This window comes from Canis lupus, chromosome 10 (assembly GCF_003254725.2).
Source record: "Canis lupus dingo isolate Sandy chromosome 10, ASM325472v2, whole genome shotgun sequence".
NCBI classification, from domain to species: Eukaryota; Metazoa; Chordata; class Mammalia; order Carnivora; family Canidae; genus Canis; species Canis lupus.
In genome coordinates, this window is record NC_064252.1 from 39,252,588 (window position 1) to 39,278,533 (window position 25,946).

At 45.5% G+C, this 25,946-nt stretch overlaps 2 long non-coding RNA genes across 2 annotated transcripts; one reads left to right on the forward strand and one right to left on the reverse strand.

Moving 5' to 3' along the window:
- Positions 1 to 5,091, reverse strand: LOC112669763 (uncharacterized). The gene is made up of 3 exons (XR_003142489.3): positions 4,736 to 5,091; positions 4,227 to 4,267; positions 1 to 3,730 (listed from the first exon to the last, which is right to left on the reverse strand). It is a non-coding gene; the product is annotated as an uncharacterized LOC112669763 (long non-coding RNA).
- Positions 1,283 to 25,726, forward strand: LOC112675128 (uncharacterized). The gene is made up of 3 exons (XR_004803181.2): positions 1,283 to 1,633; positions 25,061 to 25,150; positions 25,662 to 25,726. It is a non-coding gene; the product is annotated as an uncharacterized LOC112675128 (long non-coding RNA).
- Positions 25,727 to 25,946: the final 220 nt, after the last annotated feature.

Genomic DNA, 25,946 nt, shown 5'->3' on the forward strand with positions numbered 1-25,946 from the left:
TTGGCATGTTTTAGGGAATTTTAACAATGAGATCAGTTCCTTGCTGAAACCCAGAATTTTCATTTTTATCAGGTCCCCAAGAGAGGGAAGCTTCTCTTTTCACGCCATCATCCACTAGAACACATGGCGCATGTGGCAGTGGTCAGGTCTGTGTGGTTCATCAGCATTGTGCCTGGCGCCTTGAATGAGTGAACCTAGACTCCACCTTCAAATGGGCTGAGCTTTTCTCAGGTCACAGACAAAATCCCTGTCCTCTGACCAGCATCTAGCTGACTAGACACCACCCATCGAGCATATGTGTAATGGGAAGTAAAAATTTTTTCATGACTTCAAGAGGTTGCTCTGGGGATTGAGAAAGGGAAAGATCTTTAAAAAAATAAAAAATCCCAAAACAATAACCAGTCTCCCTTTTACTTACAGACATCAGTATTAGAGAAGCTCCACTGGAGGACAGCCTCAGTGTGGGGGTTCTCCTGGAGCTGGTAATGGATGGAGGCCAGAAGAGTCAGCTCTTAACTTGGAGGATCACCTTCATCAATTTTTTCATGTGAAAAGGTAGGCTGGGTGCTTCGTGTAGGCTCCGCTTAAGCTCAGAGAATAAATTAGTCTGATTTTGGATGTCAGCAGCCAGCTGCCAATGAGACGAGGATGGCATTAGGAATGCCTGAGAGGGCAAGTGGTTTGAAAAGACACCGACAAGATGCGGCCAGAGTCCATCCAAACTCGGCCTTCTCCACATTAGTGGATGACAAGACTCTCGAGGACAGCAAAGTCAGGCTATAGGTCATTACAGCAATAGTTTGTTCTGTAAGCATTTATTGAGCACCTGTTGCATGCTGGGTCCTGGGTTAGACACCAGGGAAACAATCATTAATTTAAAAAAAGAAAAAGACAAGGTCTTTACCTTGCTGAGACCTACCATCTAGTGGGAAACAGGATATTCGCTAGATACATGCTTTTGGATTACGAGTTATAATTAAGATCTGGAAGGAAATGAACAATGGGGGAGATCTTCTCTAAATTGGGTAAAAGGTGGAACGAGGGAAGCTTTTCTGGGGAAGTGACTTATGAGCTCAGGGATAAAAAATGTGTAAGAGTCATATGTGCAAACCATGGGAGAAAGAACATTTTGGAAAGCTGGGAAGGGGAGGAGCAAGAGGCACACAGCTAGAGCCGACTGAACAGGCAGGAGGATGGCACCAAATAAAGTCATCAGGTTTAGCAGCGATGAGATCATGCGGGGCCTTGGAAGTTCTGCTAAAAATTTTTTATTTCAGTCTAGATGAAATGGAAACTTTTGAAGGCTTTTAAATAAGAGAAGGGCACGATCCAACTAGAGCTTTCAAAAGCTCACTCTGGGTGCATTATTGAGAATAACTGGAAGGGGATGAGAACAGGATGATGATGCAATAAGCAAGTGTAATGACACACGACTGGGTCGTGGCAATGTACACAGACAGATGGCTTGGGGGTGCGTGTGTTCCCGCATGGCGGACTAGAAGCAAGTGAGAAGAGCCGTCTACACCTTTACCTTGCCCTGCAGATCTCCTGTGATCTGAGGACGTATGCAGACACCCACCACCAACATGCTGAGCAGAGGAGAAACAGCAGGCACTGGGCCAGGCATTGAGTGGTGAGTGAGACGAGACAGTTGACTTCCTTTTGGATGAGCCATTGCCCATGGGCATCACTGCCCTCATGCCCATGTTCCTTTTAGAACAGATGCACCCAGACAATGCCTGTGGTTGGTAGATCCATTTCAACGTGGCACTGTTTTAGCTGCTCTTCAGGCCCACAGCTTTCCCCTAACACCTTTTCAGGAGCCACCCACCTTTGATCACACTTGCCAGGCTGGCATGGTGTGTGTGTGTGTGTGTGTGTGTGTGTGTGATTCCCACTGTGTGGCCCAGCTCCATTCCCATCATGCCTCAGGGTTCCCTCACAGTGCTGACCCAGAGAGGACCAAAAGATTCCACAGTAAGAATCTGGGGTTGAAGCAGGGAGAAGTCAGAGCGAGGCTGTGAAAATACCCTGCTAATAGTAGGAGAAATGTAAATGAAAACCACTTACCAAAAGATGCCTTTTATAGCATCTACATTATTATACTAACAGAAGTAAATTGTATTTTGATTGTGGCCGGTTGAAAACCACATCCTACATGTATGAGGTATATAATCAGCTTAATCAGTTGCTGATCCCAGGACAATTTCATCCCAGTGTATTGGGAGAGTGCAAATAACATAGAGTTTATTCCATTCTTCTTAGTAATTTAAATGTCACTTTGTTAAATGAACTTGAAGACAGATTTGCATTACTTCAATGCAGGGTTTCCAATAATAATGTAACACTTTTTTCCCCCTTCCAGTACCAAGGCAATGGCTTAATGTAAAAAGCAAGTGGTTAAATGAAAAACATTTTCCCGAATGAGTGTCTTTTAGTGCTGTGATTTGGAGGGGGGAGGGAGGTGGGATTCTGAGGTCAACTGTATTTTCAAAGTCTCACCAAATGCACCAGATATTAAGCTATTGCGTCTTGATCCATTTCTCTCAAGCCCACTTGCATAATATTTTATGACACCGGGGCTGGGACTCTGCACGTCACACTATCGCTCGGCCAGCCACTGTTGGGATAGACTCTGCCAATCTGGGGCTCCCAAGGAGGGGAAGGCGAGCTCGGGAGGTGGAGGGGGTTGCTGATCCCTTGGGGTTTGCCTCCTGCTCCTGTCGCCTGGCTCAGGCTCTGCTCACACAGCAGCTTCATTGGAATGGGAGCAGTGGAATCAGGTTGGTGGTGGGGCTGGGCTCTCCCAGGCCCAGCTGCATCTCCCCACCAGCTGGCGATGCCAGCACCTCCTCAGACCACCAGGTGCCAGCTTTGCGCAGCCTCTTCCCGGAGCCTCTAACTTTAAGTCATCTCCACCCCCAGCTACAACCGTCCAGCTGACGGTTCTTTGTTAAATGATCTCTGTTAGTGTGAAATGATCTCGAAGGAGTTTCTCTCCCCTCGCTGGACACCGAGTGACACATAAGGTACCGTGAAGCCACCAGGAGTGATTGCGCTCCGTGGGGCTTGGAGATTTCTGCCTCCTTCTGAATCTGAACACTACACTGGACCAGGACGTGGCGTCGCTGAGATGTGACCTGCATGGATCCCTGACGATAGAGACCCTGCAGCCAGGTGCAGTTCGCTGCTGGCTGAGAACCTCTGGCCCTTCCAAGCTTTGCTTTTTATTTAACAGGCTGGGAAAGTCCATGCAAAAGGAGTCCAGTAGAAAGGATAGAGAAGTAGCACTTGCTGAGTTTTCCGACTGGACACGGTTGAGAATTCTTAAATAGTAGAATTGAGAGATCTCTTTTCCTAAAGGGAGCTGATATAAAAGAGTTTTTAGCTCTGGGTTGGAGTGACTGCAGCATAAAGCCAGTCACTTTTTAGAAGCCAGATGACTTTTCGGAAGCCGTTACTATACTTGTGGCCAGACTTACATCTGGAACTCAGGGGGCTACGGCCAGCTGTTAAGTCCTTTTCTTCTTCATTTAGAAACGCTCTGGCAACAGCTTGCTGGTGAGGAGCTTATAAAAAACCATACAATCCGTAGCGTGGAGGTGGGGCCAGAAAGCCGTGGGCTCTATCTTTGGCTCCAGTGTTTATGAGATGTGTGATCTTTGGTGAGTTGTGTTCTGGCTTCCTCATCTCCAAAAACACAACAGTGACTCCAGCCTCAGATGACTGTCTGAAAATTAAATCGGACAATGTCTGTAAGGAGGTGAGCCAAGGCTTGGCAGCGAGTGCACGCACGGCGTTGTTGGCAGCCTTCCTCCCCACCCGAGCATCCGCTCCTCCAGAGCAAAACCCACCAGGCTGGTGTGAGGATGGGGTGGACTCTTGCCGTGCGATCGGAGCTGCAATTACCCCTTGCTTTCCATGTTTAGCTTAGCTCCCCCACCCCCAGCCCTGGCCCCCATAATTATGGTGTTGGCACTAGCCAGCGACAACGGAAACCAAGACATGCCTTTTACACTTTATGTCGCTGATTCCACATCCCATTTTGTTTCCAACTGTTATCCATTTCTTGGCTTCCTCTGGGACCTTAGGACGTTACATTGCAATGTGGCAGAAAGAATTTAATCATATGGAGGCTTCTCTATCCGGGGAGCTCTGACTGCCCAATTTACATGGGCCGAGACTTTCTGCCTTGGGGGTTGTGGGATTTCCAGCCCTGTATGTACCTTCTGTAGGCATTTCAGAGGTCTCCAAGCCACCGTGTCACCTAAAAGAGAAACAGGTCATGCCCTCCTGATCTAGTCCACTGGTCCCAGAATCAGTGCTTTGTTTTTTTTTTTTTTGGTTTTTTAAAGATTGATTTATTTATTTGAAGGGGAGGAGGTGTGAGTGGGGGGAGGGGCAGAGGGAGAGAGAATCTGAAGCAGATTGTCCTGAGCACAGAGCCCGATGCAGGGCTCGATCTCACAACCCTGAGATCACAATCTGAGCCAAAATCAATAGCCAGATGCTCAACCGACCCAAGTGCCACCCAGGCATTACCCACCATCCCTCAATCAGTGTTTTAAACAAAACTCAAATCCCTCTCTTGGTTAAATGCCTTCAATGACTCCCTATTATTTGTAAGGTAACATCTAGGCTGCCATATGACCTCCAAAGATGTCACCCACAATCAGCCATATCTCCTGAGAGTCATGCCCTTTTGTGGTCCTTTTGGTACCAACTCTGGGCTTACCTTTTAAGCCTCAGTCATAAGATGCCTTGCAACTTCTATCTTATTCTCTTGGAACTCCCACTCTGGGGGAAAGATAACTGCCATGTGAAAAGTTCAACTGCCATCTGACACCGCCACCCTATGAGGAAGGCAAAGGATGCTGCATGGAAAGGCCCCGAGACTATAAAGAGAGGGAGAGAGGCCAGCCACCCCAGCGCTCCCTGTCAAGCCTTCAGATGTCCGCAGCCTCAGCAAGCTACTGACAGCGGTGGCAGACAAACTCTAGTGAGACCAGCAGAAGAACTTCCTGCTGGAACCCAGTCAGACAGTGGTTGGAGCTGGAAAGTGAGGGGCAGAGAGGTGGGCACTGGCCAACATCAGGGCCACACCACATGTTCTCTCCAGGGGAGCTACTTCCCTATCAATTATGTAGTCACAGAGCCCAGGTTCAAGGGCAGGGGACACAGGTACCCTCTCTCCTGAAAAGAAGTCTCAGGATTGAGGGCCACATTTACAAACTGCCACAGTTGGACCTGTGGCCACAAGTTGTTTCTATCTCTCTTATGTGCAAAATACACCCCCCTCCTTCTTTTGCATACACACTCTCATTGCAAGCATCACACTGTTTTAATTAGTTGTTTACATGTTTGCCTGCCCTCTGAACTTCCTTCAAGACAGATAGGGTGTCTAATTCATCTTTGGATCCCTTGTGGCTGATATGCTTATTACCCAGCATATAATATATATCCAGTAAAGGTTGAACCACCATAAATTACACTGTACACACATACAGTAAGTGGATTGTAATCAACATAAATTGAGAAAGGAGAATATCAGCTAATGGTTAGATTAAATCCTGTATTTAATTACATATTTCCCAAACAGATATCTCCCTCTTTTCAACTCATTAGGATCATCTCAAAAATTAAAAGTAAAATTGAAAAAAAAATGGGGAGTATAAATGGAAGCTGCATAAGGCTGTTCTTCGGTCTTGCTAGGGGAAGAAATAATTATATTAATAATCACTCTCCTGCTCTAACTGCTCATGTTTCATCTTTATTTTTGCCTTCCTTTCCTACTGAGCAGGGTCAGGGAAAGAGCAGGAGTCAGAAAGGTCCAACTGCCTGGTGTGACTTGACTCAGTAGGCAGGTAATTCACCAGCTCCTTCAACCTCTCCTATCAAAAGCACTTCGATCTAACACATCCGAAGTACACGGAAGGCAGCAGGTCAGTCCTGGCCCTGAGCCATCGTGGACAAGGGGGAGGAAAGCACTGAGTGAGTAGAAGTGGGGGTGAGGGAGAAGCTTTGATGGAGCTTTAAAAAAAAACCCAACCTAACCCAACCCAGGAGGATGTCCCCATTGGCACTGGGTCTTTTCTAAATTGGGAGCAGAGAGGACTCAGGGAGAACTTTTAAGATCCAAATGTTGTGATGTTGGCTCCACATCTGCATCTGGAAGGAAACCCATCCCTTCCTTATTAGTCAGCACAGAAGTTTCCAGGAGGATCTCCTGGAAAGGGGTAAGGGTTTGGTGGTGAGGGCATAGAGAGAGCTTGGAGAAAGAACCATTATTCATTCACGCATTCTCTCTCAAAAGGGTATCTCTGTACAGCCTGCTCTGTGCCAGGCACAGAGCTAGTCCCTTGGAATAAGACAGAGTGCAATTCAGTCAGGGTTGCCACTCCCGGGGAACTTGCTTGCCTTGGGGCACCCAGGTGGCTCAGTCAGTTAAGTGTCTGCCTTCGGCTCAGGTCATGATCTCAGGATCCTAAGAGTGAGCCCCACGTCGGACCCTCTGCTCAATGGCGAGTCTGCTTCTCCCTCTTCTGTGCTCTCTCTTGAGCTCTCTCTCAAGGAAATAAAATCTTTTTTTTTTTTTTGCCATTTCAATTTATTTTTTATTGGTGTTCAATTTGCCAACATATAGAATAATACCCAGTGCTCATCCTATCAAGTGCCCCCCTCAGTGCCCATCACCCAGTCACCCCAACCCCCCGCCCACCTCCCTTTCTACCACCCCTTGTTCATTTCCCAGAGTTAGGAGTCTCTCATGTTCTGTCTCCCTTTCTGATATTTCACACTCATTTTTTCTCCTTTCCCCTTTATTCCCTTTCACTATTTTTTATATTCCCCAAATGGATGAGACCATATAATGTTTGTCCTTCTCTGATTGAAGGAAATAAAATCTTAAAAAAAAAAAACACAATTAACCAAAAAAATCCACAGGCTGCTTGTGTTGTGATGAGCTCCAGAAAGGAAATCAACAAGAGGATATTATGGAAGGGAAGTGGAGGGGTAGTATTTTAGGCAAGGTGGTCAAGGAAGATTCTTCTGAAGAGAAAAATGTTTCAGTTAACAATAAGGAGCAAGAAGGAGTCAGCCATATACAGCTTTGGGAGGAGACACTGAAGCTAGAAAGAGATCTAGCCGTAGGTCTAGGATCTGACGGCAGTGGGCAGGGCTAGATCCCGCAGCCCTCATAAGGCAGGCTGGACAGTGCAGGGTTTCCTTTAAAGTGCAATGAGCAATCATTAGAGGATTGTTACCTGGGAAGCACAACAATTATGTTTTATTTATTTATTTTAATAATTATGTTTTAATAGCATCAGCCTGGATGCCATATGGAGAATAGACTAGAATTGGAGAGGCCCGTTGTCAGACTGTTCCAGTGGTCCAGACAGGATAGGCAGGTGGCTTAGACACAAGAGTAACAACGAGTATGGAGAGACATGAGTGGGCTCAAGGTGTACTTTGGCAGTGGAACCGGCAGGACCCACTGATAGATTGAATGGGGGTGGGAGACTGAGGCAGAACTGAAAGAAGCCTCTCAGGTTTCTTCTTGGGTGGGATAATCTTCGAATGCTTGTGAACATCCAAGGGGAAATGTCAAGGTCATGGGATGATGAGCTGGCACACAGAGGAGAGTTCTGGAGAAACCAGCATGGAGGTTTAAATGCATGAGATCAGATGAGCCTACTGATGAGAACATGTGACAGAGGAGAGAAGAAAAGCAGGCCCTCAGCCCAAGGCCCAAGGGCCTCTGGTGTTTAGAGGTTATAGAGGACAAGGACTCGGGGTGGGTTGGCTGATGGGAATCTTTATGCCTTTGTTCATGATGTTCCCTTGGTCCAGAATGTTCTGGCCTCCTTTCTTTGTCTGGTAAAATCCCACGCATCTTTTAAGACCCAGTTAAAATATCACCACTTCTGAGAGCCTTTTCTGACTCCCTGTCCCGGTCTTCACCATAGCAGAATCAGTCGCTCCCTCTCCTGTCCTCCCATTGCTCTTCATTCCCAGGCTCTCTGGGTCCTGAGAACACTGTGTTCCAGGCAATTGTTGACTTTTCCATTTCCCCGAACAGAGTTGGAGCTCTTTCGGGCACATACCGTGGCTTTATTTATACTTATAAACAAGAACAGTTCCAGTACCTAGCAAACCATAAATATTTGTCAAGTGAGTGAATGAGTGGAAGAATGGTCACCACAGAATTAAATTAAAATAATCCCTGAAATCACCTGGTGGATCGGGGCCACCTGAAGAGACTGCCTGTTTGAGGTTAGAGAGAGGGGACTGGCATCTTTCAACCAGACCTTTGAGAGCTAAGTTGCTTGCAGAACCATCTCCTGGATGTTGCTTGTAAGAGAAAGCTCAAGGAATATCTGTTGATGAATGCTCACCACCGAGTCATTGATCCCATCTAAGAGCACCAAGGTGTCTTGTGCAATCAGCGCAGAGGCACTGGAGAGTCTTGTTGAAGATGAGGGAGTCAGGGTGTGCTGACCTCCTGTAGATCCAGATTCTAGAATGTAAAGATGTGGAAGGATGCGGGAAGAGATTGGCCTTTTCTGGCCTGCAATTCCTTTTCACTGAGCTGAGCTTCTGCATACAGGTGACTGCTGGCAGCGGGGAAGCCACTCTCCCAGTAAGGGGGAGAAGAGTTTTGCCAAATGGGCTCAGACAGGTTGTACAAAAGGAGCAACAGGTGATGTCTCTGTTCACTCTTAAGTTGTTGCTGTTTTCCGCACTTCCTGCAAAACGGGAGGCCCCCATGGCCTGGCTGCAGCCATCCTATTGACACTGCATTGGGGCAGGAATGGACCTGTCTGGCCATGGGTGGTGTGCTTGCACACTTCCTGGAGATGTGTCTCCGGGGTGATTTTTCTTGTTATCATTGTGGTGTGGTGAAAAGGTGGGGGTCCCAATTCTCTGCTCAACCTTCAATCATTGCCACCCACTGACTCCCACAAGGGGGTCTTCTTGACCTTTCTTTTTCCTCACAAGCAGGGAGATTGTTTTACCAACTCCTCTTAAGAATTCATTCTGCAAGCACAGAAACAAAACAAAACAAAAAAAACAAGTTTGTTGACAATGGTGAGTTTATTCCATGTATCGGTAAGAATCCTGGGTAATGGTGCAACCAGACCTGAGACATGGAACAAAGCTTAATAAAGGGATTCATTACAACCATGTGGGCCAGGTTGAGGAAAGACAATAAGGGATGGTGCAGTATCTGTGTTTACTAACAGCAAGAGCTTCATCACGCCTGAACTTGACCAGGGATGGGGGTAGAGAGCGATCACCAGATGTGTTTATGTGTGTGTGTGTGTGTGTGTGTGTGTGTGTGTGATGGGGGCTCATGGGAAGTATGGGTGTGAGTTGGCTGAAAGAACTGTGCTGAGACAAGCTGTGGCCCTTCTCAGAAAACAGTGACCTAGGGAAGATAGCGAGGGAATAAATGCCTGCCCTCTACTCTCTGCTTTTCCTCTGACCTCCTACCAGCACCTGCTAATGGATGAATCAACCAGAAGCCAGAAGCCAATGGACCCCATTGATGCAGACCATACAAGTGAACCTCCCTGGCCATTGAGCAGGTTGGAGAAAGATGAGCAGTGGATCTGGAGGGGCACGCGGGAGATTTCCTAGCCCCGACCAAGGCAGATACTTTGTCACATTTGCCAGGATTTTCATAGGCCGATCCCATGCATGTTCTTTGCCATAAGGATTTGAAGGTGAAACACACCGATTACTCTTGTCAAAGTCCAGGACTTTAAGATGGACAGAGAGTACCATGCCTTCATAGAGGTCCTCTGGCAAATAGGCCTCCATAACACTTTCCTGTCCTGACTGAGGAAATACTGGTCCTTGCCTTTTTCCTTGTTGTACCCAATGACCTTGATACTAGCATTCCCCTGGACCTTGTCTTAAGATTATTCTTATAAGAATTTGGCTTTCTCTGGTTGATCATGTGAGCCTTGCTGGCATCACATCTGTCACTGAACTTTGGTTGCTATCTTGCTCTCCTGGTATATGACACAAGCACTCTCACCTCCATCCCCTAAATGATATGACTCCACTAAACAGTGAGACAGGACCTTTCCATTCACAGACTTCATGCTTTGGAAGCCTTAACTCATTTATCCCAGGCTTCCCCCATGCCTACACTGACCACCTTTTCTAGGTCATGCTGGGCCCAAGTCCTGGAAAGTAGGGCCATTTTCTTTGGTGTCCAGGATCATCACACTGGTGTAGAGTGAAATCTATACCAGTCCGAGAACCACTCCCTCATCTTTTCTGGGCCTCCCTCCATTTCCCTCTTTTTATGTAACTGTTAACCACACTAACCCTATCTCCCTGGACCAAACATGAACCCTCTATTTTCTTTCAGGACATCTTAGATGATGTATCCTACATTCAGTCTTTGATTTGTTCTGAGGTTGCTGTGGTCCACTTTTTGCTTCATCTATGGAGTCACAGCCCAGTTCCTACCCTTCATTTTCCCTCCCATTTTTTGGCATTCACGTCCACAACTCTTTCCTGGTTTGACCCTTTCTCTTCATTTGGGTGAGGTGTCTCCTAGCAAGAAGATTAACTGTAATATTTTCTGCTAGGCGGTGTTTCCAGCACACTACCTACCACACCCAACTGGACCCTAACAGTGAGGCCTCATAATAGTATTTTGAAGATCTAAGAATTTCCTAAAGTACATTCTCTCCCATTTGCCCAAATACATAATTTTACATTGCAATTCAAGATGAGAAGATGTTGCATGTAAGTCAGGTGCAAGGTTTTGTGCATATAGGATATTTCTAGGATTTAAGGAGATACATTATTTTGTGTTCTAAAAGGAAATTATTTTTCAAATGATAAAGACATTGTATGTCTTAAAGTGCCTTTGACAGTGTCTTATGAACTGTGGGTGGGAAGTCATAATTTGGCGATGTCACCTAGAACTTACCTAAGGTGCGAGTGAATTTAAGCCTTTCTTTACTCATAGATGTTAGTATTCTTCAAGGAGATTTCAAGATGGTTCCCCATTAAAGAGGAAACCAAATTCAAGAAGGACCATGCAGTCATAGGCTTCAGAAATCCTGATTTCTTTGAATTATGTATAGATCATTTCTTGAAATCTCCCTGTGTAAAATTACATTAGCATTTCATATAAGGCTTTTTACAGAGTATATACACAATAAGTGTTGGCTAACATTGAATGTTTATGTGTTTAAATTCTATTCAACACCTCTAATACTGGCTTTTGCTTGGTGTTTTTTTATAATGCTATATTCATCACCGTCACCACCAGGGTCATTCCTGACCTCCTTTACCAGTTAGGATGGTTGTCATTACAACAGAAACCCAACTCACATTAGCTGTCAACAATACATATGATATGTCTCATCAGAAGATTCTGAAGATAAGCTGCAGAGTTGATTGATTGAGCAAATTAATAGTGTCGCCAAGGATCCAGGCACGCACCATCTCTCCTCAGTGGGGTAGCAAGGCTGGTAGCAAATAACAGTACTCATTCCAGGTGACATTCCAGGTGACAGATATGACCCTGTATAGGGGAAAGAAGACCTACTGTCTCTTCATGTGGTGCCACTGAGAAGAAAGGACCCTTTCCCAGAAGCTTCTTGGGAAGCTTCTCCTCATGGCTCACCCATAAGGATGGAGTGGCAATCCTATTCCCAAGTCCGTGACTAGCATGACTTGTTTGTGCTTCCTCTAAAGTGGAATGGGTCTTGGAGGATCAACCATGATGTCTATCATGCATTTGTATAGGGACTTCAGTTTAGCAAATGCTTCCTGTGCCTACCCAATAGTAGGTAAAGCAGATCTCACTGTTCCCACTTTATATATGAGATATTAGATGCTCATAGAAGAGTACCTTGATTTTTTAAAAATTTATTTATTCATGATAGACAGAGAGAGAGAGAGAGAGAGAGAGGCAGAGACATAGGCAGAGGGAGAAGCAGGCTCCATGCCGGGAGCCCGATGTGGGACTCGATCCTGGGACTCCAGGATCATGCCCTGGGCCAAAGGCAGGCGCCGAACCCCTGAGCCACCCAGGGATCCCCCGAGTACCTTTTCTTTTTTTTAAAGAAATGTGTTTTTGCAGTGGTGCCTGGGTGGCTCAGTCGGTTGAGCATCTGACTCTTGCTTTTGGTTCAGGTTATGATCTCAGGGTTTTGAGTTTGTCAGGCTCCATGCTCAGCAGGGAGTCCACATGTCCCTCTCCCTCCACCTCTACCCCTCCTCCTGCTTGCGTGCTCTCTCTCTCATAAATAAATAAATAAATAAATAAAATCTTTAAAAAATATGTTTTCACAAGAGATGATAGAAATAAAATATCACTATTTTAAAAGCCCAAATAAATGAATGGATTTAACTAATAGTCACTAATGGTGGCTAAATCATTAGGTGAACAGCTGGTGACAAACATTACAATGGACAGAACGTTTTGACAATGCCTGAACCTATTAATCATTCTTAATATCACAGAAAAGAGAAGCAGCCAGATTTTAGCACCTCCTGATGTGATATAATAGGAAATACACAATGTAAACCTGAGTCCCACCAAGCCTCCTATTCTACTCACCAGTTTATGGGAAATACAGGAGACAGAAGAATATGTTAAAGATATCATGGGAATGCAGTGAAACCCCAGATGTGGGAAACTCTACAAAACAATCTGCTGTCTTCAACAGATAAATTGTAAGAAAAAGGAAAAAAAGAGGAAGCAGGTACTTATAGAATAAAAGAAATTTAAGAGACATATCAGTTAAATGAAGATTGCATCTTGTTTCAATCCTAATTTAAAAAAGTTTTGGGGGCCCCTAGACGGTCCTCAGTCAGTTAAGCATCTGCCTGCAGCTCAGGTCATGATCTCAGGGTCCTGGGATTGAGCCCTGTGACAGGACTCCCTGCTCAGTGGTGAGCCTGTTTCTCCCTCTCCCTCTGCTGCTCCACTTACTCGTGGTCTCTCTCTCTCAAATAAAATCTTAAAAAAAAAAAAAAAAAGTTTTTAAAAAGTTAAATGTTTTATTTTTTCCTTTAGTTCAAGTACAATGAACATACAGTGTTTTTTTTTCTTAAAGATTTTATTTATTTATTTGAGAGAGAGAGCACAAGAGGGGGGTGGGAGCTGCAGAGGGAGAGAAGAAGCAGGCTCCCCACTGAGCAGGGAGCCTAATGCAGGGCTCCATCCCAGGACCCTGAGATCATGACCTGAGCCGAAGGCAGATGTTTAACCAGGCTGAGCTACCCAGGCGCTCCAACATATAGTGTTATATTAGTTTCAGATACACAATACAGTGATTCAACAATTCTATACATTTTATAACATTACATGAACAAAGTTTTAATAAAAATTATGAGACTATGTGGAAAATCTTAATGTTGTTTGAGAATTTGATGATGTAAAAGGATTTTTATTAATTTTGTTGTATATAATAATAGTAACAGGGATATATTCTGAACTATTTATAGATAAAATTATACAATGTCTGGGATTTGCCTTCAAATAATCCAGCACAGGTTGAGGGGTGGTGAGTGAGTGGGGAACAGATGTTGGTCTTGTGTAAATAATCATTGAGGCTGGGTGATGTGTATATTGGGGGCTCATCACATTATTTTTTCTACTTTTGTATGTATTTAAATATTTCCATAAGAAAAAGTGAAATTTATAAAAAGAAAAGAAAAGAAACATTCTCCTACAAATATTCTTCTATCCACTGTCAGCAAGGCAGATGCACTGCAAGTTTGTTCTTTTTCTTAATAGCATTTGCAGATCTGAATTTATGAACTGACTGGCATAGAAAGGGTGCAGCTCTTCGAATAGTTTTTTCTTTGTGTGACTTACTCGCTTTGTATGTAGATCTCATCGTTTTTTACCCTTCTCTTCACGTGTAGATTTATTCATTTACGAAATAAATATTTGCTGAGTCTCTCCTGTGTTCCAGTTAAATACTAATCACTGGGCATATAGTAGTGAGCTAAATAGGCAAGGGCTGAGCCCTCTTAAAATCTACTACAGTCCCAAACCTAAACAATGAGTGGGTGAAGAGTGCATAGCAGGGTCCCGTGTGGTGCTGGGAAGTTCCAATTTCAACAGTCTCCCAAAACAGTCCCATGATTCGTCTTCCTACCTGTAGCCCTATCTCAACTCAAATACCAGATAGAAATTGTCAATCAGGCCTGAGTTTCCAACATCACGTATCTATTGAGGATTAGAGAGTAGATGATATAAAGAAGTCCTCTACAGTTTGTCTGGAATTAGATGTTTCCTCATTATAATCCCTCACCATAGGCTAGAGGTTAACTCCTATAACGTAAGGAAAGGGTTTTTTTCATTATTATTATTTTTTCCCCTAGGCTAGGATATTATAGTAAATTTTTTTGATGAGTACATAAGTTTCTCTCTGCTCTTTTTCTCCCCACCTGGTCACCATCCCTCCCCATGTGGAGTGATCTGTCAGAAAGTTTTGGTAGGAAACTCTTGTGAATTGGGGAGATAAGGATCTTCAGATACAGAAACCATAGGAGTTATGAGGGTCAGCAGTGATGAGAGTGAAGGGAGCCCATCAACAGCAAAAGATCAAACCTCCATCCTGTTTCTCTTCTCTCCACATTCCTCCCTTCCCTGTCCCCAAATATCCAAAGGTCCCCATTTATGAGCCTTTCTGTGACTAAGGCTTGAGATGTATGGGCAGTTGTCCTAAAAAAAGTCAGGCGTTCCATGGATTAAATAGAAGAAGTAACTCTTGGAGGGTTTTCTGTTTCAAAACTTTTCCAGCCCTCTGATAGGTCTCTAGGGAGCCTGTCTGGGGATAACTTGGAATCTCATGAGCATGCTAATGACCCAACTGATTTGTCACACACCTACTCTAGACACATCCTACTCCAGGATGATTTTCACCACTGCACAGATTTAATTTTTATTCGTGGTTGCACATTATGTTGTTTAAACTTTTATTTGGCCACTTGACTAGAAAGAGAGGCATAATGGACGTTGACATTGCAAAATAGTTACTAATAAGCATAAAATGGCAAGGGGCCTGCAAATTCTCTTAATACGACTTATAGAATGTCTCATACGACACACAACTATGTCACTGGCACTTCAAAATTCAATGTTAAAAAGATAAAATATATCCAATTTGGCTTTTAATTTATTGAGAATAAAAAATGTGAAATTATTTATATAGTCAAAGTGTTGTTTGCCATGTTTCTACAAATATTAGTGTGAGATGTTCTCCTTTATCTTGTCATGGATAGACAAGAAAGTGCAAGTGATAAACACGAACCAGTTAATTTTTAAGAGCAACATGCAAGATTTTTAAATATTGGGCCATGGGATAGATTTTTAGTCCATTTGACACCATAATGTGTTGTTAAATTTCAATCTATATTTAAATATACATTCAGTCTCCAGGGATGAGAAAATACATCATTTGAAAATTAATTCATCAGTCAGTTCCTAAATTGGTAAAGTGAAACATCCTGTCATTCGCATCTTGATAAACCTATGTAATAATGTATAAAATGTAATATGTTTCATAGGTAATAAGATTTAAAGATTGTAACATATGAACCCTAAGATCACACTGATATAAAATTTTTTTAACTGGAAAATCACAAGACAGTGAAATTATTTGGAAAAATATTTCCAGGATATAAGGGATTATATATCACTATTAAAGGAGTTTGTAGGAAAAAGGAAAAAGGCAAGAACCACTGCTTGGTAGGAGCCCCACCAAATGCCCCCTCTTCGAATGTCCTTGTGCTACTACCCTTTGAGATTTTTCCTTGGGGTCTGGAGATTCTCTGCGAAGCATCGATACTCCACAGCCAGAATCGATTGATTGCCAGTGAATTAACAGCTGCTCCTTGGAGCTGGCTTTCTGGCCCCCTCCCAGCTCAAGGAATGGCTGAGCAGAAACTATCCTCCTCTGGGATTCCAGGAAGGATGTAGGGCACGTGTAGGGCTCTGATGACCTGGTCAGCTTTGTGGGGAGTGTGCTTTCCACCCTGATCAGCCCAAAGGTCAAGCAGGACCATCAATTTGCAAAAAGGAATCAAGAATGATTTTCTCTGGTGGTGAAAAATCACCCAGATGGGTGTGTGATGACGCATCTCCTTCAAAATGCATAAAGTGACATTAGTCACTGGGAAGAACTGGGAGGTCCAGAGTCTACAGTTTGGGTAACGGGACCAGGTACTAAATGTACTATGTGATATGTTGACATGAGGGGAGGGGAGGTGAAGGGTCTCTGGGGGCTGTGTATAGTACTTGCCTGTCAATGTAAAATCATGTAAAAATGTACGGTTAAAAAATTGGGATCCCTGGGTGGCGCAGCGGTTTGGTGCCTGCCTTTGGCCCAGGGCGCGACCCTAGAGACCCGGGATCGAATCCCATGTCGGGCTCCCTGCAGGGAGCCTGCTTCTCCCTCTGCCTGTGTCTCTGCCTCTCTCTCTCTCTCTCTCTCTCTCTCTCTGTGACTATCATAAATTTAAAAAAAAATTAACAAAGTGCTGAAAAGATCCCTTTTACGAGAGGCCCAAAATCTCAGAGAGATTCTGATGCCGCACGGAGAGTGTCTGTTTGCCCAGCTCAAACACAGCACCTCACCTGAAAAATATTTTGAGAAGAAGTGCCTCGAACAATGCATTTCAGATGCCGAGCACACACAGTTTATTCTTCTGGAGCGTTCTCCATCCTGCAGATCAGTTTGAGTGTCCTATTGTAGTCTCTTTGCACCTGGAGCTGGGGAGGCAGGGCCCTGCTCAGGCGTTTCCATCCTCATAATGCTCCCATCCTGGCCACCCATTGAATCGGCCCCTACTGCATTTCACACTTGGATTAACTCAATCATGCAAATTATGTCAAGCCTAAAAGAAATCAGGCTGTGGGCAAATAAGAAATGTTAATAAAAATTGAAAATACGGCTCACAGCCGTGATGCTCCTTTATGGCCCTGCTCTCCCCAGGCCTTCAGTGTGCAGGCTCTGTCTGGCAGGAAAAGAGAGGGGCAGACAGGGTATAATGTAAATAAAAACCACAGGGCTAATGGGATGCCCACATCTTGATTCACCTCTTTGGGTGGAATAACCTGGTTCTGACAAGATTAGCAGGATAAAGTTGCGTCCACCAAGCATTGCCTGAAATATCTTCATTTGCTCTTACCAAGCAGATTGCCAGAGGATATTCTGGAGGTTTCCTGACATCCTTCTTGTATAAACGGCCTCATGTCCTGGCCTGGGTTTCTGCTCTGATGTCCTTCCTGTAGATACTGTATCACCCTGCCCAGTGGTAATTGTCCCTTCCAAGGGCCAGGCTGAAACAGAATCTCAGTTCAGAAGGCCTTCCTGGTGGCTTTTTCTGCTGTGTCCTGTTCTGCTGGCTCCCATGAGTCACAAACCCACTGGTGTACGTTGTACTCTTTTGTGTATGGGAGGCTCCTTTCTGCCTGGCAGGCAGGTCCCCTGATGGAAGAGCCATGCCCTCTGGATGTCTCCCCCCAGATCTGGTCCTGTGGTTTTGACTCGCCATTGTGGGTGTTGGGTAACTATTTTAAAAAGATTTACTTAGTGTTTAGGTTACAGACAAAGGAGGTACCACAATGAAAGTTGTCATTAGAACTTCTGACTTCTATCTCTGACCTGCTTCTCGCTCAGACAATTTGGTTTCAATTCTCTATTGGCAGAGAACCTTAGCCAAAAAGACGGACCCACCATGTACATTTCTAAACAAAAGCCAAATTTAAAGGGACCAGGAACACACAAGGAGCTGCTGGGCCCTACTGGAAACCCTTGAGCACACGATTCCAGCTTGTCCTTGGCTCCCAGGGGGTGAACCCAAATGAGTAGCAGGTGCTAGGTTTGACCCCCTGCTCCCTCCGGAATTCTTGCTCTGTTTAGCCCTGAGCCCCCTTCAGGGGCTTCATCTACTTTGCTTTAAAGCTATTGACTTAAGATTGCCTGCACAGAAAACTTCCTGTATCCACGAACATGGATTAGATTTAAGTTTATTGAATGCAGAAACTACATTTACAACTTTTCTGTATAGGTCACAGCACTTAATTCAGACTGTAGTTCAAAATTATTAGCTTCATAATCATCCCAACCAGTAGAATAAGGTGCCCTGGCAGGACCTTTCTCCAAACTCACCCTTATTCCACATCACCTGCTCCTCCTGCCACGTTGTGTGGGGGAGGCGCAATTGAGCACAAAGGATGCTGTCCATGCTAATGATGATGGTGTCACTGTTGATCATTTCAGGGACAACTTTTACTGAGTGCTTAGATGAGCCAGGTGTTGTGTTTAAGGGACACAAACTCATTATCTCATTTATTTTTTTCCTTTGGAAAACTTCTGGGGCAGATGCTCGATGATGGTCCTTAAGTATCTTTACACACGAGGGATCTGAGGCTTTGGGAGATTCAGAGCCCGAACCCCAGATCAGCAGGAAAAGCAACATTTCTCCTGTTCCTGTGGTCTTTCTGAGTCTCCGGGTGCATCGGACACAGAGTGAAGGCCGTGAGACATATGTTTTCTTATAAATGAACGTTGTTCTCCAGAGAAGGACTGGACCGCTGCTGGTTCTTTCTTTTGGGTTGATGTAAACAGGTCTGGATTGACCAGTCTCACCTCCGTGTCCAGTGGGGAGGCTGATGCCTGCAGATTAGTTCATGGAAGACTGTACTTCAATGACCATATGCAGACAGAAGGAGCCTACAAAGTTCCCCCAAGGATCTTTCTCCCCAACCTGTGCTTTTTATAAAAGAGCCATAATGTTGGCCTTTATTCGGCATTCATCTTTACATTCCTGCTTCTCCTGGAGAAAGCTCTGTGACAAATATTGGTGAGAAAATGATCCACTATAATCATTTTTCTCTTAAGCCAGCTCACTCATACTTAATGTCCACCAAAGTAGGTGGAGTAAAAATAACCTCCCATTTTCTCCCCTTGGACGTGATTGGCATCTCTTTTTCTGTTCAAAATTAGAGAGAGTACCAAGCTCAGCAGCGATTTTACTCCTAGCGGCTGGTTGGAACGCCACACACATACCCCTGACAGATACAACAGGGACTAATGAGCCATGGCCAGAAGTTTGATTTTTCTGTCAAGTGCTCCCATCCGTTTTTAATAAACAGAAGAACAACATAAACTCCATTGCCTGCTCTCCACAGCTTAAACCAAGCCGGTAGCTCCTGGTACCCTGAGTGTTGAGCTGAGTTATGATTCTAAACGACTGACAAATGCTTTTACGAGCCCCTTTGGTAGGCTACTCTGGCGACTGGGTTTGCTCCCCAGCTCCATCGCTCTGCCTCTCTTCAATATGGGCCGCTCAGTGCTTTGCCAGGGGAAACCGTCAAGTGTAATATCACATTTACAACTAAATGGCTTCAATTTATTGTCACTGGTGTAAAATGCCAACACACCCACTGTTTTCCCTTTAAGCCACGCTGTGTGCTCTTTTGCAGAAGGCTGTCTCCTGCAAAGACTGGCAGTCGAGCCAAGGTACCAAGGTCTTAGCATAGCAGATGGTGAGAACCAGGTAGGGTCGCAGAAGGACACCTGCCATCGCGGCACTGGTCGGTCCTCCGTCCTGATGAAGCTATATTCTTTCCATGAAATTTCTATCTTTACCAAAACACTCATCGCCAGAACCTACTTTGTCCACATTCACTGGAAAATTGCATTGCTCAAAATAAATAAATAAATAAATAAATAAATAAATAAATAAATAAATAAATCGAGAATATGAATGTCTTCTTTTCCTTTTGGTTTTGCAAAACAAAGTGGCATTTATGTGGGACATTTACTTCTTTATTCCCCAAGATAGTCGCTGCCTTAAACCAAACTGACCACAGGATGTCACCAGTGTTCCATGAAAATCCCCTCGAAAGGGCATTTACCTGGTAATGCAAAACTTGTTTCTTAAAGAAGAAAGGTCAGAGCGCAGACATGTGGTCACACCTACGATTTCAAATAAAATCTGGTTTTGCAGAGACGGCCCCAGCTTGAGCACGTACAATCGAAGCAGATCTGCACCGAAGTTGTCCTTGAAGAAAGAGGTGCCACTAAACTTAACAGCCCAGAGCTGCTATTTAATTGCCCCTGAAGAGAAGTCACCCTGAGGTGGAGTTAATAACCAATACCAGATCTTTTTTTTTTCCACTTTAATTTTCTTTGAAAGCTTCATGCTCAAGCAATGTGGTGACCAATATCTCATGGAATTATACGCTGCTCAAATACCTTCCTTGTACCAATGTATTTAGCAAATCCCAAAATGAGAGTCTAAACAGATAAAAGGCACATGACCAGACATCTAAACCTATTGAGGGAAAGAGATTTAAAAAGAGAAATTAGTTACATAATGAGCTCCTCCTCTCTTTCACTATGACAGGGGTCACACAGCCATGGTGCAAAAGGGCAGGGGTGGAGGAGATGTTTAAGGGGTCATGCCCAGGGGAGAACGCGATGGGAAGCTGAGGGCCCACCAGTCACCCAAAATTAGAGAGACAAAGTTTGAGACTGTGTAAAACATTTCTCCCGTCTCTTCATAAATTGATAGGCTGGGGTTTTCTATAAAAAAAAAAAAAAAAACCAACAAACCAGAGTGACTTTTCAAAGTTCTCTCTAAAAAAACACAGGAGTCAAGCCAGGCCAAGAGCAAGGCAGCTTGTCAGCTTCCTTCTTGGCCTGGATGAACCCAGTTCCAGAAGATTCCTGTTGGTTTATGTTACCAGAGCTTCATGGGTCGAGACAACAAGTGTATTGCCTTTATCAATTCCCCTGGAGTTATCAGAGTCCTCATTTTTGCTTGATTGTAGCATGTCTGCTGACTGTGGAAGCCTATTCTTTATAGGCAGTCAGAGAGCCCATGCTGGTTCATCTTCAGAAGAGCGTATTGGGAAGGAGTCTGAACCAAGGCTGTTTGCCTGTTTTTTCACCCGTCAGTCCATGTATACAAATCTGAACACTCTGTTATTTATAAAAACTTCACATAAGCAACGCTTTTATTGGTATGGTTGCTGATATGTGCTGAGCTGACCCATCCCGTATGTTGAATTTCTAACCTCCAGTGTCTTAGACTAGTACCGTATTTGGAGATAAGGTCTTTAAGGAGGGAATTAAGTTCAAATGAGGTCATATGGGTAGGCCCTAATCCACTCATATGACCAGCGTCCTCATATGAAGAGATTAGGATGCAGACCCACACAGCATGAGGGAAAACCACGCGAAGACACAGGGAGAAAAGGTGGCCACCCACAAGCCGAGGAGAGAGGCCTCAGAAGAGACCAACCCTACCCACACCTTGAGCTCCAACTTCCAACCTCCAGGTTTGTAGGAAAACAAATTTCTGTTGTTGAAGGCACCCAATCTGGGCTACTTTGTTCTGGAAGCCCTAGGGAACTAGCACAGAGGCAAAAAGATCTCAGCTTGGTAATACAAATTCTGTAATACTAATCACATGCTCTTTGGTTAAACACAGCTCCTGTCTTAATAGTAATGGGTGACACCAGCTGAGAACTCGCTGAGTGTGAGTGTGCTCGGTGGTGGGAGACTCAGCCCACAATACTAGTGAACCCCTAAGTCACATGGAATCAGACAACTGTGGGGCTGGCTGGGCCTCATAAACCCTCTGGCTCATCCAATTTAACTCACGGCTCTGCTATACTCAGAGCAGTCTGGACGGATGGAGCAGGTGAGTGTCTTTCCCCCCACCCCCGCCCCCCGGAGATGGGGTTCCCCGCTGCACCCGTGCCCTCGGCTGTGCACCCGGCACAGCCAACACCAGGTGCTCCTCAGAAGTGTGGGAACTCCTTCAGCTGTGTGGAAACCGCCACATGCACTTTGAACTTGAGTTAGTAACTTGCTGCATTTATGCTGTTAGTGGCTGGACCAACCCAGAGGCTAGCTTGGCTCAGCCTAGTGTTCTTTCCACTACAACACGCTGCCTCATACAAATTCCTGGTTTATTAAAAAACAAATAAGTAAAAGAAGAAGAAGAAAAAGAAAGAGAAAAAGAAAAAGAAAAAGAAAAACATAAGCTGGCAGAGAATCGTTCTCACCACAGAGGCTCCTTTCAATGGGAAGTTCCCCTCATGTACTGGAAAGATGATCGGCTTTATAGAAATTCAGTCTCCCACTCTTTAAAACTCACCTATTTTGTAAAGTCGCAGGGAGCACACAGGGACTCAGAACATACCAAGTGGAATCAAAACTCAAGTGCAAACCCCAGGGAGGGTTAGCAAAGGGAAGGGGTCACGGGCAGGCGAGGAAGGGATGCCCTTCACTGCCCTTGAATTCAAAGTGAGCTCTGTGTGCCGCAAGCTCCGTGCGCCAGGCTCCACGCACATTTTGCCGCTGGTTGCTTTTCACAGCAAGAGCCATGTTCATCCCCACTTCACAGGTCAAGAAACTGAGGCACAGAAAGATGCAATGACTTGCTCGACGTCATGTTCCTCACTGGCCCAAACTGCCACCAGCATCGCAAGGAAGCAGGGACTTTAGCTTGAACCTGGACATTGGAAACTAAAAAAGAGCAGCGAGACTTTTCACTAGATTCAAAAATAGAGAACACATATTGACCTTCTGGTTTTGAAATTGTTTAATAACTGGAAACTCCCTTCAACCTGGAGTTTGGCACAGTTTTGAGGGGTCAGTTGAGAGGGATACCGGGCTTATTTTCAAAAGAGAGTCGCTACATTTTCGAGGCAAGGCTTTCCTATGAGATGATAGGAAACAGACACGAGGGAGGTGTAATTGGCACATTTTAGAGCTAACTTATGTGTAAAGGGAAATCTGAAGATAGCCCTTATAGTTTTGACAATTGTAGAATATTAAAAGCCTTCCTTTTTAAGGATTAGGGAAAATATTCAGGTCATTATTTGTTTAACTCAAGCGTTTAATTACGCGAATGTCTTCTTCAAAATACCCTCCTATGGTCTCAGAGGATATGTGTGAGTGTTCTGTGCCCTGTCTTCCTTACAATAATAATAAGCAAAAAGTAAATACAATTTGGTGTTTAAATAGCTTTCCTCTTTTCTTCGGCCACCCGGGTCTTCATTTCGTTTAATTAATCTGTTCACCGCTGGCGCGCACCAGCCCTCTGCGGCGCCCTGGGAGGCTTCGGGTCCACGCGCACGAGAAGGAGCGGCGCGGCCTGCGCCTGGATCGCGCGTGGGCCTGCGTGCACCGCGGCACCGCTCCTCCTCGCTGCCGAGAGACGGGCTCCGGGAGCTGTCGGTGCCTTCTGTCTTGAGCATCCACGGCGTGTTGCTTTCGGTGCCGGTGCCGGAGTCACTAGCTTAGAGCAAGCAAGTGATGCTCGCCCTCCCCAAGGCGCGATGCAGGGGACCCCCTGGAGGTCTGGCTCCTTTTTTGCACTTACTGGGTGTTAACTTCTGTAAGGGAATAGTTGTCCCGGCACTTGCCTGCTTTTCCGCATCGTATTTTTAATACACGGGGGATCTACCATTTCCTCCGTGTGTGTGTCCTCATTTCCCTCCGTGGCTGCCCCTCATCAGGGCATTCCTTGGCCATCCCCTGGTAGGAGAATGGTGGGGCGGGAGGTGGGGGGGCGGTGGAGGGGGGGGGGCCCAGGCAGGAATGACTGCCTACCTTTGCTGCCTTTTCCAGGGTGATGCTCTGACTAATGAGCAGAGGCCACTAATGAAGAGCGAGGCTGGGTCTCTCCTTTTCCAGAGACTGAGCCCATTACCCTCTGGGTCCTCACTAGCCTGCGGGCACCCAGCCTGCTCCCCCAACGGATGACTTCTGGCTCACTGTGCCGCTCGCAGTCCCGGTGCCAGTGGCCGGGAATAACCTTGCTTTTGTGCGTATTTATTTTATTTCGAATTTCTCCACCCTGGTTCTTTCCACCTCCAACCACCCCCCCACCCCCTTCACTGGCCCCATGTGGTGATGTTTCTTGAAATGTTAGATTCTTTCTTCCTCTGTCCCCCCTCCAGCTCTGGAAGCATTTTGTTTCTGTACTGCTTTGTGAAGCTGGTGCTGAGTCCAGATCCTTGGGGCTTTAAAGTTGAATTAATTATTAAACAGGAAGGGAGCGGTACTTTCAGCAGGCGCCAAGTAACTATACTTAAACTGCAACCTGGCACTGTTTTTCCCACCCTGGTGCTGTGGTTTGCTGAAGGCAACTGGAGATTTTTATTCTAGTTTTAATCAAGCATCTCTGTAAGTTTTCAGGCAGTTAAGATTTGGCAGCGAAGGGCTGGGAAGTCAGTCTTCATCACCTCCTGACCATTTTGGCCAAAAAAAAAAAAAAAAAAAAATTTTTTTTTAAATTTTTTAAAAAATTAGAAGTACTTCCCCAGTTCATAAATCAACCTGGGATCACCGGTTCCCTACTGTTCTCCCTTCCTGAGAACAGGGTGGGCTTTTCTCTCAAATGCATGTGGGTGTGTGTCTTCTATTTGTATCAGCCGGCTCCGGGGCGAGGATGGTGATGCTCTCTGGATACAACCTGCAGAACCTTGGTCTTGTCGCCTCCTGGTTGTTAGATTAGCGGCTTCCCTTTGGGGGGCTAAGTTGATGATACCACCCCGGCTCCTGAAAACTGCTAATGACCACGATAGGTAGAATTTCCTCATTTCCTGAATCCAGGCATTCATATTTTGAGAAATCGCAACCCCTCGGAGAGGCTGGGCCCACCGGGCCGCGCTGGCCCCGGGCGTCCTGTCCCCGCACCGAGGGCCAGGCGGTGCCAGTGTTTCCCAGGGAAACCCAAGCCCCTATCAAAGGTATCAAAGTAAGGCCTGAAAGGGCCGGCGGCCACCATGCGGGGCTCCCCTGTTGGATTTCCACGGGGCTTCTGGCTTTCCGGGTCTCAGCCACCCGGCTTTCCACAGGAAGCTGGAGAGGAAGCGTGCTCAGGCTGCTCCATTAAGTCTCCCCTGTGGCTGAGCAGCTTGGCGGCGGGAGCAGGGGCTCGGGGGTGCAGCGGGGCGCGGAGGTGGGAGCGGGGGGCGTCCTCCGGGGAAAGGGAACAAAGATGTGGTTGACAATTTAGATTCAGGCCTGTGCGTTTGGAACAGGGCAGAAATCCAGCCAGCGCAGCACACACGAGCCTCCTGCTGTCCTGCCGGCCGGCCTGTGACACGAGGGCTGGGTCATGACCCCGCAAGGTACACCCTTCCCACCCTCACCGTGTGCGGGGAAGCTGTCACTTGTCACCGCGGGCACCCCTTCTGCAGGAGACCTGGGTGGAAACGAGGGACCGTCCGGGAGGCTTGCTAGCTAATATTCTTTTTAAATTCTTGTTTCCCTTTAGTGATAGATATATGTGTGCACGCACATATACACACACATATATTTATTTGGGCTGACAATTCTTATTTTTAAAAATACATAAAATTCCCACCTTCATGCACATGGATAATTTCCATCAGCCAGTAAGTTGAATAACGCTAAGCAAAAAGTGTGGTCCTGTGGCTCATTTAAAAAGACCGGTTAGAAGGAGCCAGAAAAATTCACACTCCCGAGAATTTCACTAAACTCCAGATTTCAACCACCTTCCCCAGATTTCCCTGAATCACCACCTTTCCCACCAGGCTGACCTTTTCCCACTGTGTCACGCTGTCCCCCTCACCCCGTGACAATGCTGTTTTCTGATGCCCGTTTTCACGTTTGGTCCAGGTATTTAGGATTCTACAATGGTCGCACTGTAATCATTGGGCTTCTGATTCCGGTAAGTAAGTAAGTTAGTTAGTTAGTTATTTATTTATTTATTTATTTATTTATTTATTTATTTATAAGATTTAATTTATTCATGAGAGACAGAGGGAAAGAGAGAGACAGACACAGGCAGAGGGGGAAGCAGGCTCCATGCAGGGAGCCTGATGTGGGACTTGATCCCCAGACTCCAGGATCACACCCTGGGCTGAAGGTGGTGCTAAACTGCTGAGCCACCCGGGCTGCCCC